The sequence below is a fragment of the Calidris pugnax genome, unplaced genomic scaffold (genome assembly GCF_001431845.1).
Source record: "Calidris pugnax isolate Ruff unplaced genomic scaffold, ASM143184v1 scaffold13, whole genome shotgun sequence".
NCBI lineage: Eukaryota > Metazoa > Chordata > Aves > Charadriiformes > Scolopacidae > Calidris > Calidris pugnax.
The window spans coordinates 23,065,259-23,083,499 of NW_015090810.1; the positions used below are offsets into that span (position 1 = coordinate 23,065,259).

The 18,241-nt window shown below is 41.3% G+C and overlaps 1 protein-coding gene across 3 annotated transcripts in view; it reads left to right on the forward strand.

The window, feature by feature from the left end:
- Positions 1–8,773: 8,773 nt before the first annotated feature.
- Positions 8,774–18,241, forward strand: part of RBBP8 (retinoblastoma binding protein 8) — a 44,199-nt gene continuing 34,731 nt past the window's right edge. The window contains exons 1-2 of one of the 3 annotated variants that reach the window (XM_014938764.1): positions 8,774–8,909; positions 10,539–10,587. The gene's annotated coding sequence lies outside the window, so the exon portion shown is untranslated. Of the gene's footprint in view, positions 8,910–10,538; positions 10,588–14,271; positions 14,346–14,403; positions 14,704–18,241 lie in introns of those variants that run through there. The other 2 variants (XM_014938765.1, XM_014938763.1) reach the window with 2 other exon arrangements.

Here is an 18,241-nt window from a genome sequence, read left to right on the forward strand (position 1 = left end):
CAGAGCTCACTAGTTAGTCCACTTTGAAAGTTGGACACGCTCACACTTATTAGAAGTGTTAGTTGAGAAGGGACTAGGGCAAACTAGCTAAAGAGCTGCAATTTCATGCTTTAGCTTACTTCTTTCTAATCTTCCTACATCAGATACACCAATGAAAGGTGAGATTTTGAATTGACTGCATGCAGCAAACCCAAAAAGTTGTCTGGTCGCTGTAGTACACATTCAGACTAGACTTCCCAGCTTAGTTTAGTCGATTAGGAATGGAAATCACTGTAAGTGGCTGCAGATTAATTTGGTCCATCTTAAATGGATCATTTAAAAAGCCCTTCTACACTGTTAGAGTTGGAAGGGACCTTAAAGACCATTGAGTTCCAACCCCCTTGTCATGAACAGGGACACCTCCAACTAGACCAGACTGATCAAAGCCCCATCCAGCCTGGTCTTAAACGCTTCCAGAGATGGCACATCCACAGCTTCCCTGAGCAACCTGTTCCAGTGTCTCACCACCCTCACAGTAAATAATTTCTTCCTAATATCTAACCTAAATCTACCTTCTTTCAGTTTAAAACCATTACCCCTCCTCCAATCGCTCCACTCCCTGATAAAGAGTCCCTCCCCATCTTTCATGTAGGCCTCCTTCAGGTAGTGGAAGGCTTCTATAAGGTCTCCCTGGAGCCTTCTGTTCTCCTGGCTAAAAAGCACCAACTCTCTCAGCCTGTCCTCATAGGAGAGGTGCTCCATCCTTCAGGTAGTGGAAGGCTTCTATAAGGTCTCCCTGGAGCCTTCTGTTCTCCTGGCTAAAAAGCACCAACTCTCTCAGCCTGTCCTCATAGGAGAGGTGCTCCAGTCCTCTGATCATCTTCCTACAAATCCTGTAGTATCTGTTTTCTCAGAACAGCATGACTCAGAATCCTGATGAGCTATGAGCTGGATTCTGGTCTTGTCTTGGGTGGAGGCTTGGATAAAGGTCACCTGAGCTATCAGTCATGACACAACTGCCTTCTGTCAGGAGCTTATGGAAGTACCAGAAAAAATACACTTTCCTTCAGGCAAATTCCCACTTCCCTCGGAATTTTCAGAAGCTCGTAAGTACCTATGAAAACAACAATACTTACATTGTGTCTGTATTGTACTTCTTTTTTTGATCACTAGAGCATTGAAAATACTGTGGAGTTATGCACAGCACAGTAACCACAGTGCAAAAAGAAACCTGACCGGCATCATATAATGAAGAATCACTTCAAAGTTTAAATCTTTCCCGTGCAGGTGTTTTAGCTATACAGCTTTCCTGAGGGAGGAAAATAAATCTAACACAAAAGACATTGTTAAATCACAATTACCTTTTCTGTGTTTGTTTTTTTTAGTTGATCCCATCTTTCCAGTGATAAACAAGTTGGGAATGAGGAAAATGTATTGTGTCATTTCAAGAATTAGTCCAGTAATGAGCTTACATTTTAACTGTAAGTCCATTATACAGGTTCCTTCTGAAATTAAGGCCTGAACAGCATTTGTATCATATTAAATAAGGTTCTGGTTACTGTGCATGTGCTAGTTTCCCAAAGGTTTGATCCGTTTCATATATTGAAAGGGTCTAAGCATGTGCCCTGTCAGATGTGTTACCACTTTGTTTTAAAATGAAACATAGGTTTTGTTTAAAAAATAATCCTGTAGGCCCATCACTTTTGCCTTCCCTGCCAAGCTTTGCCAGGACTTCAGTTACCCTAATACATGGTTTGTGGGATATGCTATTATATCAATTTAATAATTTTGGTTTAAGAGTTCCTTTTGCTAAAGTATATACATTTTAAACAAGATTATTTCACTAAGGCCCTCCACCAAGAAAACCCACAAGCACTTTCATTGGCACAGTTGGGAGACAACGGCAAACTTGGCTTCTGGGTAAATCAAGAAGGGGAGCGACAGCCTCTTTGCTGTTCGTGAGAGTCAGGAGTCCAGAGGGTGGTCATAAGCTCTGCAGGGCTCTGTGCTGAGGGAAGGCTCTACCTCACCTTCTCCCATCTCCCATTGCTCTTCCCTTCCCTCTGCCAGAAGCTACCTCCTCCTGGGATTGCCCAGAAGGTAGCTGAGCTGTATTTTAAATGGGATAAAGAAGAAATACTGGATGAAGCATGAAAACAAACCCCTCTCTTCATCCCATTTCAATAATGCTGCCATACAAGTGCAAACTTTTTTCTTTTAAAGTCCTCAGAGAGCTGGCAGCAGGTTAGGTGATGAAGATATGGCTCTGTTGGAACTGCTGAATATAAACAACCAACCACAGATGACAGAAGCTGAAGAAATGAGAGAAGGAGAGGAGGAGATCAAATAGAACAAGTAGGACCAATTAATCTCCCTCTTAGTTACATTAATTAATTAACAGAAATTAATTTATTTCAGTGTGATTAAGCCAAGACATAAATAACTGCTCAGACCTTTCAGTGGAGACAGTGGATACCTGCTAGAGGTCACAAAATGGAATTTAATCGAAGAAACAAAGACAAATAAGACCAAAAAAGGGGCTTTCAAAAGTCAGAGATGCCTTTCTCTCCATACAAAGAGCAAATGAATATGAGAAGAGAACCAATTTCTTTTTAATTACAGACGTCCGTAAGAAACACAGAACATTGTTAAAGATTCAGATGTAAGAGCTATATAAACATCAGTTTCCCCAGGTTTTCTACAGGTTACTTGATTGTTCTGAGAGCGACTGCTTTTGAAACAACAGCAGTTAGCTTCAGATTCAGCATCCCTTTTCAGAGCACCTCGGAATTTCAATATGTTGTACCTTGCAAAGCGGATTAGAAAAACTATTTTGGAGCTAGATTGATGACACAAGACTGGTCTTATTCTATATATTGCAGATATAAGTTTGTAGCCCTTGACAAATTACTGTCATTTAGCCTTAGAAGTGCTGTCACTAAGGAAGGATAAGAACTAAATAAGATGATGTGAATTTCATTTAAAATGTTCTTATGATTCCTCTCTTCTGATGTGCAACACAGTACCTCAATCCTTTTCAAGACAAAAGGACACATCTGAAACACAGCGTTACTTGGCAGGCAAGAGGTGTGATGGAAAAACCCTTCAATGTTGCTGGGGAGTCTGCCAGTTAATGAGTTTTTCTGAGCACAGGGCATGGCTAAACAGTGTGCTTTCCCATTTATTGCAATGGGATGCAGATAGACCTCTCCCACAGAATCAATTTCACCAGAGGTAGATGGTCACTGGATTACAGGCAGCTAGCTATCTGCTGGATGATGTGCTGAACTACTACAGGCATACCTGTGGTTCAAGTCACACGCTGAAGGTCAAAGCTGGAGGCTTGATGGGTCTGTGTCTTGATTTGCTGCTCTTATCATGCAAAGCCTGGAAGGTATTCTCAGGTTACCATAAAGCATGGTCCTATATTCTGTGTACTGACTAGCACTGCAGGGGGAACTCCGGTTTATCTTTCCCCTTTGCTTCAAAAAGCAGGTAGCTCCCTTAACAGCGCAAGCCAGATACATACACTGGAATGGTAGTTTTTTCAAAATATTGTTTGATTATTTTATCACACCGGAAAGGTAAAAGGTAGCATAAAAGGATTAAAAATCTGACTTCAGTAAAGTCATTAGCCAAGCTCCTAAATTCAGACCTTCAGAATTTTATCTGAAATATATTAGTTGCAAAAGTCTGCTTTTCTTTTGAAAAGCTGGAACCTGCATTAACTTCCATCTAGTATTTTCCCAATACTCTCCTGCTCTTGCTGTTTCTAAATACAAGAAACGTGAGAGACCAACAAAGCTTTAAGTATTTGAACAGAAAATGCTTCCACAGAAAGCTGCAGAATAAAGTAATAGAATGTAAGAGTGGTTGGATTTCTCTTGATGTTCTGAATTCTGAAGATGCTTAATAACAAAGTGGCATTTTAAGTTTCTAACGAGAGATATTTTCTCACTAATATCACATTTCAAACCAAAAATACGTTTTCTCACTAATACTCAAAACACTGGAAATCAACAAATACATACTATTTTTTTTGAAAAAACAGACCTAGTAAATAATCTTGGGAAATTTTAGTGAGTCCTTCTTCAGTAACAGCTTGATTTAAACTATTATTACATTTAGCAATGTGCAACACAAAGAGAAATCTAAAATGCTAAGGAAAAATTTCAGTAAGCCTCCTGCAATAGAAAACTGTAGCTCCTTATTAAAACTATTTGGTGTATTAGTAAAAGAGCAGATAAATGAACAGTAGATAATTTACTTGGATTTTCCAAGGTCTTTGACAAAGGACTGCAGAAGAGGCTGTAAGTACAAGCTACATCACCGTGAGATGGGAATGTAGTTCTCATGTTTAAAAAACCTAAAGACATAGAAGACAAAATGGAAAAATAAAATCTCTAATGTCAGCAAGGGAAAAGATAACTGTGAGGTCCCTGATATCACATGCTTCCATGTCTCCACATAGGAAGCCTGTTGCTTAATACAGTATTATCCGAAAAAGAAGACAAATAACAGAAGAATATTTATTATTCAGATCCCCCTAACAGTTACAGCAATGTCATTTCTGGTTCCTGCTTTATAACTCTCTGTATAGCAAATACTCTTCAGTAAAGATTAATGTCCACAAAAAAAGGCAAAGTATTCCTAAATGTCTGTAAGAGGATAAGCTGAAATATTTCACAATAATAATTAAAACCTAGTCAAATACAGACAATAGACAAGAAGAAAATCCAATGACAAGGGATGTTGATACTTTAGTCTGTGGTAGTCTTTTCTGAAATAAGTAATAACCAATCACTCTCTATATAAGAGAGTGCTGGAAAGGGCTATTTGTAGGGAGGAAGGACTTCTTTGAATTAGACAAAAATTGAGGTTCCAGCCATTTGTGCAACCTCATTTCAGAGTAACTCTTCCAGTATAACAGTCTGAGGTGCTTCTGCTACTTCCTGTTTCTATTTCCTTTCTTTCTCTCCTTCTCTCCAAAAGCAGAAGGGAATGTTGGAATTTCCTAGGAATCAATTCTTCTCTTACATTTCCTCACAACATTCCTGTAGCATTACAGCCTACAGGGAGACCTCTCTACACCCAAAAGTTCACAAAACTGAGCTTCCTTTTTGAATTACTGAACTGGACCAACTGTTAAAGACATTCTTGAGAATTGTGGAGAAAGAGGTAGACTGACACCAAGAAGAGTAACATTTCAAGGCTGTTTCCTCTCAGAGAAAAATAGCCAAGCTTTTACATCAGGCTTACTCTTGTAGTGAGAATAGTGATAGTTCTCCTGTAATTTTTTTTTTTATATCCTGCCAGCGCCCAGCCCTGCTGTCTCAGCTGAGGTAAATGAAAAATTGTAGTCATCAGCAAATTAGTTGCAACAAATTCTCAACCTGTTCTTGATCAGAAAAAGCATCAAAAAATGCTTCAGGTTGCATTCTTTGGATCACTTTGAGGTATTTTTCCCTAGCTAGCCTCTAGGTCAGAAACAAACTGCTGCTACCTCTCTTCCCTATCCAAGGTAGGACTTGGTCTGTTTTTCAATATGCTCTTTCTGAACCAACGGTCTGCCTGTCCTTCCACTGCTACACAACTGGTCAAGAGTGATATTACCTAACTCTGATAGGGGTGTGGGGGCATGTGTGTTATCTGAATTTGTTTGTGAAAGTACTGAGCAGCTTTTGATAGCTACGGGGAGGTATGTTGTAAACTCTCTGTAATGAATACTTGTAGACATGAATGTTTGTGCATACCTTCACTATATGAACAAGTTGAAGCCTGCACCATTTAGATTGTCTTACTTTTCAGAATTGCACCTCCCTGAGTCTCTTCTCCTGAAGAAGATTTTACATGATCATTGTATAAATTGGAAGAGTTCACAGACAAGCATTATGTGACTTTTCTTGACTGAAGCTGGAGACGACAAACAACTTAAAATTCATTCGCAATTGGAAAAACATTATTGAAATAGCATTCATCCGTAAGACCCCTTTATTGCAAATTCTATTTGAAATAAGAGAGGATTCAGTAATTCGGGTAATTATACTGCCTTCTTTAGGAGGAAAAACAACGTTTCTCACAGAGAACTCTGAGCAAGTCTGATACTACTATATTTAGTTTTGTGGTATATGTATTTTTAGAACTGTCATGAGTTACAAGGCTGAGAACAACAGTCAAGTGATGTTTATCCAAGGATGTGTTGGTACATCCAATGACTTTTTTGTCCTATACCTTTGCTTTTTAACTTATGAAAAATTTAATTTCTGTAACTTGTGGAAGTGAATATAAAAGCCTAATTTAAGGTCTCAACCCTGACAGCAACCCTATACGAGAGGCCCCTACTGAATCTGTAGTGTGTACACAGTGGTTTTGGTTTGGAGGAGAAAGAGGCTGGAGAGGAGAAAAGGTGTTCAAACTCTTCTTTAAGCTACCAAGTCAAAGGAAGAGATAACAAAGATCTGATTTATCCCTATACTCTTCAGACTTCAGTAAAGAGTAAAATGGCAAGCCCAATGTCTTTTAGAGGCCCACCACAAGATTCACTACAAGGCTCCAGTTTTAATCTGCAGAACAGGTATCAACAAAATCAGCATTTATTCTATCTATGTAAAAATGGTTAAAATGTTCTTTCCTCAGCCTTGGTATTACCATGATGAGCTCAGGATGCAGGACATAAAATTTCAGATTGTACCTTTTATGAGACCAGCTTTGAAGCACGACAGCCCTCTGTAAGTCTATTATGCAAGCAGAACCTTTTCCACATTGTATAGTCTAACAGCTATTTTGGGTGGCAATTTACCTGTGTTAATCAGTTACGCAGTTTATCCAATTATGTGACACTCATAAAAACAAATTGTAGGCATTGTTTCCAAACACAGTACATTCACATTGGACAGGGATTTACAGTTCAGTATGTAGTGCCTGTGGAAAGGGCTTTGGAGTCTTTAAAAACTTCAGTTTTATATGGCACCATGACTGTGGCATATCCAGGACCCTATGTCTCTATCACATTTGGCACTAATGCTCAGTTATTCAGTATAGTCTACTGAATCACCAAAACCACTTCCTGCAGCAGACTTTTTGTAAATCTCTTATCCAAGTACTGACCAAGCCCAGCCCTGCTTAACTGTATGAAATCGTAGCCTAAGGTGGTGTGACTGCAAGCACAAACAGCGTACATCTGTCATTTAAGCTCAGTTAGTAATCCAGTTGCCTTCTTCAGAATTAAGTCTTTCTTTCAAGGCTGTCATAAGATGAAGTCTTATAAGAAGGGTAACTTTCCTGTAGTAAAATAATTTAGGTAGAGTATATTCCAATATGAGCATTTTTTCTTCTACGTAAACTGGTCAATGATGAAAAAAATGCCGATGTTGCACAACACTGGTTGAATTTGATGGTAACTTCCTGCTCTGACCACTATTTGTCTAGTAACTATTATTAAAATGTGTAATAGAAAAGGAAGATGTAAGAAAGGATAAATGATACCACTGTGGGATCATTTTATGAACAAACACTGGTTTCTACACTTAATCAGAGCCTTTGACAACATTCAATACAGCCAGTTTTTCAAACCTGAGTGTTTAAATTTAGGTCCCTAAATAAAAAATAAAGGAACCTGCCTAAGCATAGGTTTAGTAGACTGATTGTATGTACCCATGATCACACTTCCAGAAGTGTTAAACTTATACAACTCCTACTGATTTTAGTTAATATCTCTGACAATCACAGGAGGAGATCTGAAAATTATGGTCTGTATTTGTATTTGAGAAAAAAAAAAAAAAAAAGGCAGAAAGTTTACACAGATGAAGGCTTTTGTTGGGGCATATCCTGATCTCTGCCTACAGCTTGAATAACTATGCTATATGCAGGACTGCTGTGTAAGTATTCTTGCCCCCCAGCCATGAACAAGCAGCAGCGCAGCTGCTCCTACAGCCCATTTGCTGTTGTAACAGGGCAGCCGCTGTATCCTTTGGTGAAGAGTGCTGCCTCACAGGTAGCTCCTCATGGTTATGGAACCAGGTCCCATACAATCCATGGTCTCTGATTAATTGCCTTAATTCAGGGTGAGTAATTCAGGGAGAGCTTGCACTGACCTAGGGCTCCACCGAAATAACGAGGTGGATATTCCATGTGCAAGGTCCCCAGTGTCCTGCCTCCCGTATGTAACAAAACTATGCTGAATCTTATACCTACAGAAGGTATATTTAAACACTTAGAGTAAGATGGGAAATAAATCTGAATTAGAGCATAATTTGAGGGTTTTTTTAATCTGGTCAGACTAAAAGATTTGGTGTTATTTGATTATAGTAAGTCTATACATTTAGTGATATATATAAAAAAAAAGGTATTCTCTTTCTCTTTGTACTTATGCTGGGCAAGACCTCTAGCCCAGTGCATCTGCATATAAAATGAAAGAAAATTTATAACAATAAGATCTTGCTACACTTAACAAGGATGTATCACTCCCCCACCCCTCAGTAAATTATTTTGCTGGAGGCTACATCATTCTCTCTGAGTAGTATGTAGGGAGTTGACAGAGGCGTGAATAATTCACTGTGTATGAAGCCTCCCCAAGCTGAGCTGAGCTGCAGCATGTTGGGCCGGCCTTTGATGCAGACTGGTTGGGCAGGTTCCTGGGCGCCCCAGGAACCGGTCTGACAGGCCTGTTATGCCAACAAATTCTGGTATGATTCCATGCTCTCCAGAATGCAGAAACCTGCCCAGCCAGTTAAATGAAAGGCATATTAGGTTATCCATTGCACATTGTATATATCTTAGGTGCAGCAGATCTCCTCTCGGCATTCTCTAGTGTGGTCCACGGTGGCTTCCTCATCTTACTTACACTTGAGGTTTATAGCTGGAGGGGAAGTCAATAGTAAATATTTATCAGCCCGATCAAGAGCAGAACTTTTCACAATTCAAACAGAAGGGTGAGTTTTAAAAGTCTTTCTTTAAAATTAATTTAAGATAACCTTAAGCAAAATTTTCTCTTATGCTTGAAGTGATATAATGGCTATCTCCTTAATGTGTCTGAGTACTGCCAGTCTCTATGGTGCTTGTTGACAGGATTTCTGTGAGTGCAGCTTTTTGACCCTTCTGCGTGCAGCTCAACATCATCTGCTCTGTCTGCAAGAGTATTTGCTGGAGAGACAGTTCAATGAACTAAGCATGGGAGTGAAAGACAGAAACTCCACTGCCAATGACTTAGTATTTTGAGCAGGTCACTTAAGTACTGCCTATTGGTTTTCTCTTTTATACAGTGTTTTTATAATCCCTCTCTCATAACAGCACTGTTGTGACAAGGCATAGTGCCATTACAGTAAGATGTGTGGTTACTAATTCTTGCCAGACTAACTTTTTTTAATGGTTCAATTTTATGGATTGAGTTAATTAAACCTAGATTTACATATTCATGGCTTCATGGTAAGATAGCAAATGTACTTGTCATTCTTGCTGCTTTTTTTCTATATATTATTAGAAATGTACCTGTTTAGAATGAGTAATGGTAGTGGCAATGTTAATAAAAAGCAGTCCTAATCATAAAGAGTAGGCAGACCTGAAAGTTGTACCTGTATCTGCAGCTGAATCCATTCAAAGGTTCTGTGTCAAATAAGAAAAATTTAACAGTGTGAAAACAAAAGCTGTGGAATCTGGTAACTGATTAACTACTGGAGCACAGAAGTACTTGCTGAGCTGAATAGAAAGGAATGAAGACAGGTTTTGTCATGCCTGTTAGGACAAAATAACTCTTTAACTTAAGTAAATGTGAATCTTCTTGCCATCTGTGTAACTACATTTTTGAAAACCCTCACATAGCTACTTCCATCTCCAGGGAAATCTTAATTTTGTCTGTCTTTCAGTGAAACAATTACTATTCTCTTTCATGATGTAAAAAAAAAAAAAAATCAGAGTCCCCAGTGGACATAAGCCACTAGATACAAAAATATCTATACAGGATTATGTAAGACTAAATGGTAGTCACACAACAGGAAGCTTCAATTAGGGAGCTGTTTACTGCCAGCTATTTCCAGGTTGATGCAAAAATTAACATTATTATTCTTTTGTAGAGTGCCAATAAAAAGGTCTCCTGAACAGCTTAAAAATTCAGGGAATAGCAGACTGAAATTACATTCTCATTAGCAGCATTGTATCTGTGTCTAAAAATTTTTCCTCCAAGTGTGGGAAAACGGAAAAGAACATAGGAAAAGTTTTGTACTCTCACAGAAGCTAAAAATATTCATCAGGAAAAATCATTTAATTTTTATCATCTCTGTTGATTTTGCTATTAAATACGAAGGAAAACTTGCTAAGGAATAAACCATTTTCAAAAGAAAAAGTTATAGCTGGCTGAACTGCATGGTTTGCCCAGGGATTCTCTGTAGAGCTTATAAAATGCTACAAGAGAGCTTCAATTTCTAATGCTACAGGATTTTAACACAGCAGATTTTTAAAATTCAAACCAAATAAATCACTTTTTCAAAATTCTCTTTGCCATCCTCTCTCTTTCCAGTTTATGTGTTTTGTTTTATTTGGGTTTTCATCAGCTGCTTTTGTTTTAGGGGGCAAGAACAACAGGGGCCATTGTTTGGGGATTTTGTTTCTCATAAGGTGAGTAAAAAATTATTGCCCATATATTGTTTCTCTTTTGCTTGTTTTCCTGTCCTGAATTCTTGTCGTTCACTACAGTAAAAGGTAGGTGGCATGATTTTGTACACAGACCTGTAAACTTTTACTTCAGCCTCCCAAGCCTGAAACAGGCTTCCAAGACTGAGATAAATACACGTAACTACTCAGACCATTCACGTTAACCTAGAAACATCAGTAGGAGCAAAACATTTCCACAAGCAGCTAACATAAATGGGTGCTGCTGCTTAGAGTGTGAGCACCAGGAACACTGCACTGGTGTCCTACAACAGCATCCCTCAGGTTGCTTTTTTTTTTTACCTCCATCAAGGCTTTCTAAAAGACCAGAGAGCTTCAGTTGAATAAATCCTGGCTGCTTCTGACTACAGATGAGAAGCAGTGAAAGCACTTCAAAGAAGAGGGTTTCTTAAAGTGAACAATGTTACTGGCATCAGGGAATTTGATCTTGGCTTGATTTCAAAGGTGGCTACGCAAGCAGCTTGAGAAGAATCAAATACAACTACTGGGGGTGATGGAGTGGCTCCTCCCTATTTTTCCAGAGAAAGCAACTACCTGTGCCAGACAGCACTGGTGTGCTCTGTGCGCTCTCCCAGCTGTAAGAAATCATACCATTCAGAGGACTGCCAGTTCCTACACTCCCAGTTCAAATCCTGTTTAGGTAGCAGCTGAACTGTGCCACATGTTCTTATTCTCTACATCTGAAGTTGGGCTCCTTTGACATTCTTACTGGCAACTGCAACATAAAGTTCATTAAATGAGCATGACTAGAGTTAAGCAATATATTTATTATGCAGATCTGCAAGTCAAGGAGGTTGTGAGCACACTGGCCATGTATGTATATGTGCAATCTATTAAATCTCATGTGAATAAATAAGGACTTCACTATGTTACATATATATATATGTATATATATATATTTATATATACAGAAAAAGAGTGATATATTTACCAGTGTGTTTAAAGCAATTAAAATATTTAAATTGGAGTGTAATTCAAAGCTGATTTTAATCTTTATATCTAAATTTAAGATAGTAGAAGCAAAAAATTCAAGCTTTCTGCTTATCTTTTTTAACCCTATTCTGTATGTATATGCAGTAACCTTCCGCTACCTGAGTGGTTAGAAACACTGATGCAGCCGCTGTGCTGCCCCTCAAAAAGGGTTTGGGGGGAATTAAAGGCTATTTTTTATTTTATCTGTGCTGCAACACTGCAGTACTCGTAGAAGAGAGATTCAGTCATTAGCTGATTTGCTGGTAAATAGTCCAGCAAAGAAGGAAGGCATAACCACTAACGTGTAATTGAAAATCAACAGCTTCACACACTATTACTAAGATTAAACATTTCACACCAACCAGGTCTAAATGGGCTAGGACTGAATTAGATTCCTTTTTTGCAGAGTTGCTCATGGATATGTATTCCGTCACCTAGTTTAATGTGCCACATTAAGGGTTATTTTGAAACCTGAACAAAAGCCATGACACCATAGAAAGTTTCCTATCTGTTCAAGCGCAACAACGGTGAAGTATTTTTCCCACAGTTTTATTGTCTAGGTGTGTGTGTTTACTCTCTGAGATGAATGAGATGCAGTTCCAGTTAGACTAGTCAGCTTAAGGCATCCAATAGAAGTAAATGTGGAACATCAGAGTCTTCAGTAGCTTTCTAGTACGTTTAACAAGCCGGGGATCTATTCAGTAATTAGTGGCCAAGTACGTGATTATGAAATACATGAAATCAAATAAATCTGGAAGGGAGATAAAGTTAACTGCTGGTCTTAATCCGTTATCACTTACTGTTGAGTAGATAAGAATAACACTGTAGAAGTCAATGGATTTACATTGCTGTAAAGTTCAATACAAGAGGAGAATAAACTGCTCATGCAGTTTATTGGAAAATAAAATGGATGACAACATAATTATTTTCCAAAGTGCTTCCTCCAAATAGAAAGATTGGTCCTATTTATGGTAAAATACCTGAACAATCAGCAAGAATGCTATTTTATTGGTACTTATCAGATCTGTGTAAGACATCTGTTTCTCTTAACTCTGAAGAAATGGTTACTTCCTATAACACAAAATTTTCTATCATATAAGTTTCACAAGTAGAATAAAAAGCTGCAAAAAAGAATTACTTAAGAAGACTGGAATGTCTATCACAACCTATCATGCCAGTTTCTTCCATAAGACAGCTAATTTTAGTTCTACCATATGTGTACTGATATGATAATGGATCAGACTTATGATGTAAGTAATCTGCTGCTGAGCTACAGAACGTTCTATTTTAGTTGAAAAATAAGTGGTTAAACAATGGTGGGGAATGAGTAGGAAGTTAACTACAAGATTTTTCAAAGTACATCAAAATTCAAGGTACATATTTGATGGGAAACCAAGAGTATTTTCAGCAGAGGTGAACAACAGATTTAAAGCCTGCTTAATCACAGGTCATCTTGGACTCCTGTCTGACTATTTCAAAATACTTCAGAAATATTGAAATAGTATTTCAAATTCAGTTTTATGTACGCTGTAGCTCCATATTTATTATACTTTCTGTAGATCTGAGTAATGTAACAAGGGGGAACAGTTACTAGGGGGAACAGTTACTAATAGTTATTAAATAACTGAACATCTAACTTTTTTCATACTGATATTAATAACCTAGAAAGTACATGGTTTGCAGCACTGGCCCTTGCAAAGTGATCACCATTGTCTCCTAGTCATGCCACCAAGCTGTCTCTGCAAGTGCTCCTATATATACCAAAATGGTCCAGTGTAATCACATGAAGGCAGAATACGGAAAAGCTGTATTTTGTTTCTTTTCATTACTGAAAAACTACAAACTAAAAATCAAGGGGTTTATCTCACAGCAGACAGCAGGGTTGGTCCCAGTGAATGAAAGAACATTGAACTGCAATTTGGGCAAAAAAAATATGTTGGCAAAAATCTCAAAAGTGACACAAAAGTTCAGCTATCTTATACTATACTAATTATATGAGCTTAGAGGCTTTCATACTCACATAAAACATTAAAAGATGCTCCAGGCTGTTATATTGCATGTTAAAAACAAACCCATTGCATCAGTTAAGATCAAGAAGAGGGATGGAGAGGGAAGCACTGTAAATACATCTTAACTTCTATGTGTAAACCTCAGCCATCAGCAGATTCACAAACCCTGCAGAAAAGGTAGATTTGGCAGCATAGCCTGAATACCAGCAAAGCCACTTCTGCCACAGGAGTACCAAAGACCCTCTTTACATCTAAACCAGCGAGACTTTCGTTCAGGTAGGCTCCCCCTGTATGGGCAGCATTTACCTTAATGCCGCCTCTCACACACACCTTTGCTTTTCCGTAGTGCTTTGAGGCTGCCATGCTTAACCATCTCACCCGCCAAGGCCCGGCTTGTCCCCTTGGCTTTCCTCTGGCTGGTCTCTTTGGAAATCCCAAAGGCCAAGCACAGGCTGAGGAGAAGGAGAGGGCTCAGGCAACGCCTGACGGAGGCGATGAGTTTATGAAACAGCAGAACCCCTCTCATCTAAAGGCCGAGTGGGAAATGACCATCCCAACAGCCGGGGCCGGAGGTCAGCCCCTCACAGCCCCGCTCTCGCGAGAGCGGACCCCAAGCCTCGCGAGAACCGCGCGGGCGCCGCCCCGCCTGGGCAGGGAAGGCGCGCGCGCCGGGGGCTTTCCCTTTTCCCGCCGTTTCGCGCGGAGCCGTCAGCAGCCAACCAGGTAACGGCGCGCGCTCGCCTCCCCGCTGCTGCCGCCGCCGCCGCCGCCGCCGCCGCCGGACCCGCCGGCTTCTAGCGGGGCACGTCGCAAACACCGTCCTTCCTTCCGCCGGGAGTCCCCGGGAAGGGGGAGAGCGGGCCGCGCTCGCCCCTTCTCTCCGTTTCGGAGGCTCCGGCCGGTCTCCCTGGGGAGGAGGGACGGGTGGGACATGGCCGACCCCTCCGTTGCCGCCCGGGCTGCTGGGCGTGACAGAAGGCCGGCGGGGAGCTGGGGCGGCTGAGGCGCGGATGCTCGCTCCCCGCCTGGCCGGCTGTCGGTGATGGCAGGATTTCTCAGAGCAGCCCGGCGTGTCTTACGAGTGAGTCTCCTGTACAGTGTGTGCGCAAAGGGAAAGGGCGGGGGGGATAAAAAAATCACCGCTGGGAGGTACAGGAGAGCTGAGTTTGTAGGAGCAGCAGGTGCTCAGGCTTTTTTGGTGGGGTTAGGGGCTCGGGAAGGATTGTGCTCTCCAGAATCACAGAGAGGCGACGCGTTCCTGTCAGCTAAGTATAAATACAGATAAATACAGCTTCAGTGCTTTATCGGTGCCAGCTGCCAGTGCTGGTGTAGGCCTGTGTAGTCGGCTGTGAAGCTGCGTGAAGACTTACCATGTTGAAGGGAGTTGCTGGTTGGAAGATGGGAGAAACAGATGTTTAGGTTGTTCTGTGAAAGGGTCAGTCGGGGGGATGGGAGCTAAGCCCGGTCTGAGGGAGCCGCCCTGCTCCCTGCCTGCGTACAGCAGCAGGACAATCGGGAGAGGGCCTGGCATCCTGCTTCCTTGCCTCCTCAGGCAGCTTCCAGTTCTCTGCCTGCCTGTGAGTGTCTGTACATCCAGCTCTGGTGATTTTTTTTTCCCTAAGGACTGGAAAATCCTTTCTTAGGACTGGAGACTAAGCTAAGAAACTGACATCACTGAACACCTTTTACACCTGTGCAACTGCCCAGACATGTCAAAGGCTCTACTCAAAGACTTGTTGGGGGCCACCTGTTTGAAGGCAGGTTGAACACCTGTAGAAAGCAATGTATTGCTTTGGGATCGTGAAGCTTGGGAATACCCACTGCTCTTTTTTCCCCCTGTTTGTATTCAGTTGATTTACTAATCATTTGCAGAAACTCTGAGCAAGTTTTGTGCATTTTTTTCTTAGAGTCTTCTTGTGAGGGGGAAGGGGGGAAGAACCAGACCAAAAATACAGGCACAGCCTTTATTAATTCTAGAGTCAGATGCCCTTTTCTTGAAAGTGATTCATCTGACATACTCAACTCTAAGACAGTGAGAGCAAGTTTGTTGATTTCACTGCCCTAGCGCTTGACAGAGAAAAAGATGGTTTCTGAGATATCTGTTGGTGAAGGTAGTGAAACAAGAGTTTAAAAGAAATTACTAATGTCACTAGGCAGTGGGTTCCACAAAGAAGCATTGTAAGATGGCTTAATATGACCGCACAGAAAGCGGAGCATTTCAGCTGCAAAGATGCAAGCAGGTTACTGTTCAACTTCCGCTGAAGAGTTGTAGGCATTGCTAATTTGAAAAGGTAATTTTATTTTCTATTAAGGATTTCTCTTAATATCAGAACACTTGCTAACTTGAAGTCAGGTACTGAAATTGGCACTGAATTTTCTGTGGGCAGAGCATGTTAAAGCAAATGTGGAACTACCTCATAGTTCCTGAGGGTTCTGTCGGCTCCATTACTGTAGCATTTAAATATCCTTATACTATAGAAGACAGAGTTCAAGTGCTCCTGTGTTGTGGAGGATAATGCTTTGTTCCATTTATTCCATTATTTTTATTACATTTTGAAGAAAGCCAGGCTTCAACAAAGGCAAGCGTGGGGTGCTGCACGTGGGGAGAAATAACCCCATGCACCAGTACAGGGTGGGGGCTGACCTGCTGGAGAGCAACTCTGAGGAGAAAGACCTGGGAGTCCTGGTGGACAATAGGATGAACATGAGGCAGCAATGTGCCCTTGTGGCCAAGAAGCCAATGGCATCCTGGGGTGCATCAGGAAGAGTGTGACCAGCAGGTCAAGGGAGGTCATCCTGCCCTTCTGGTCTGCCCTGGTGAGGCCCCATCTGGAGTACTGTGTCCAGTTCTGGGCTCCCGAGTTCAAGAAGGACAGGCAACTGCTGGAGAGGGTACAGCACAGGGCTACAAAGATGATTAGAGGCCCAGAGCATCTCTCTTAGGAGGAGAGGCTGAGGAACTTGGGTCTTTTTAGTCTGGAGAAGAGAAGGTTGAAGGGGGGATCTGATCAATGCTTACAAATACTTAAAAGGAGGGTGTCAAGAGGACAGGGCCAGTCTTTTTTCAGTGGTGCCCAGGGATAGGACAAGAGGAATTGGGCACAAACTTGAATAGTTCCACCTAAACATAAGGAGGAACTTCTTTCCTTTGAGGGTGACAGAGCCCTGGAACAGGCTGCCCAGAGAGGTGGTGGAATCTGTCTCTGGAGACATTCAAAACCTGCCTGGACACGTTCCTGTGCAACCTGCTCTAGGTGGACCTGCTTTGGCAGGGGGGTTGGACTAGATGATCTCCAGAGGTTCCTTCCAACCCCGTATCATTCTGTGAATCTGTGAAAGAAAAGTGACTTGCTCAAGACCATGCACAGAGATATTAGTCAGGAGACCAGAACTAAGGCCTCCACGCCCTACACTACGTCAGTGACCACTGGACTGAACGTCTTATCGTGGTGAATCTAGGGGACCAGCTAAACTAGTAGCTGCTTTCAGGTATTCTGAGTTGCTCGAAGGCTCTCAAGATAGGAGATGCAGCTTCTTGACTGATTGTAGACCTTGTATTGTCTGAGCGACAACTATAATTTGTGCCTCAAAAATTGGAGAGCAAATTGCTCCTTTGTCTATATAGACATTGTGGTTTGCTTCCTTGGGCTGCTACTTTAGGAACAATACAAAATAAGTTAGGGGTTTTTTTCCTTACTGTAGTTTGTACTATGGAGTAATGGAGATATCTGTGTCCACCTGGTAATGACATAGTCCCTGTTCAAAAGCATTTGTTTAAAATTAGCCACATGAAAATGGGGAGAACTTGGAATGTCCAGTTGCGCACACAGGGAACTGGAGGACAGAGAGAGATTATGTGAGTATTTCAGTATTGGACACCTGGTGCCAATAGAATTGAATATTATCTTGGCTCAAACCCAGATCTGAGTACCATGCTTGCCCTGTAGTTTGCCTGAGGGCATCATCTGTGCTAAGAAACCCTTCAAAACAAATAAGAATTATGGGTAAGATTGTTCTGAGTTGTGTAGGCAGTCTGGCTTTTAAGACAGAGCTGTCTGACTTTGATAGTTTCCTCAAATACTAATGTTTTGGAGATTTATAAATTTCAGGATTACTCTCTTACTTCCTTTTCATCAGGCAGTAGGAATAATTTCAATGTAGAATCACCAAGACTTCAATGGGATATGAACATTTCCTTACAGAAGGATGTCATTTGAATCCATGTTTATGTAAAGGATGTATATACACAAATACATCTCTGATAAAACTTTTGACAAATGCTTTTGCTGACTGCCAGATCTTGGAAGCATGGGTTACTTCTGGAAAATGGGAATTCTATTTAACTGCAGCTTTATACAGGAAAGGAATAAAGACTGCTAAACATCTTAATCTAAATTTAAGTTGATAGCTGTTTGGGGGGGGGGGGGGAAGGGGGGGGGGGGGGGCGGACGCCGGGGGGGGAAGCCGTGGGGGGGATGCAGGCGGGAGGTGGTGTTGCTCCAGAGCCGGGTGTGCCGGCGGCCATGCCAGCGATCAGAGGCAGGTCTGTGCCCTGCGGAGCCGTTTGCGGCACGGGGGGAAAGTGGTGGGGGGGGGGGGCCTGGGAGCTGCACCCCCGG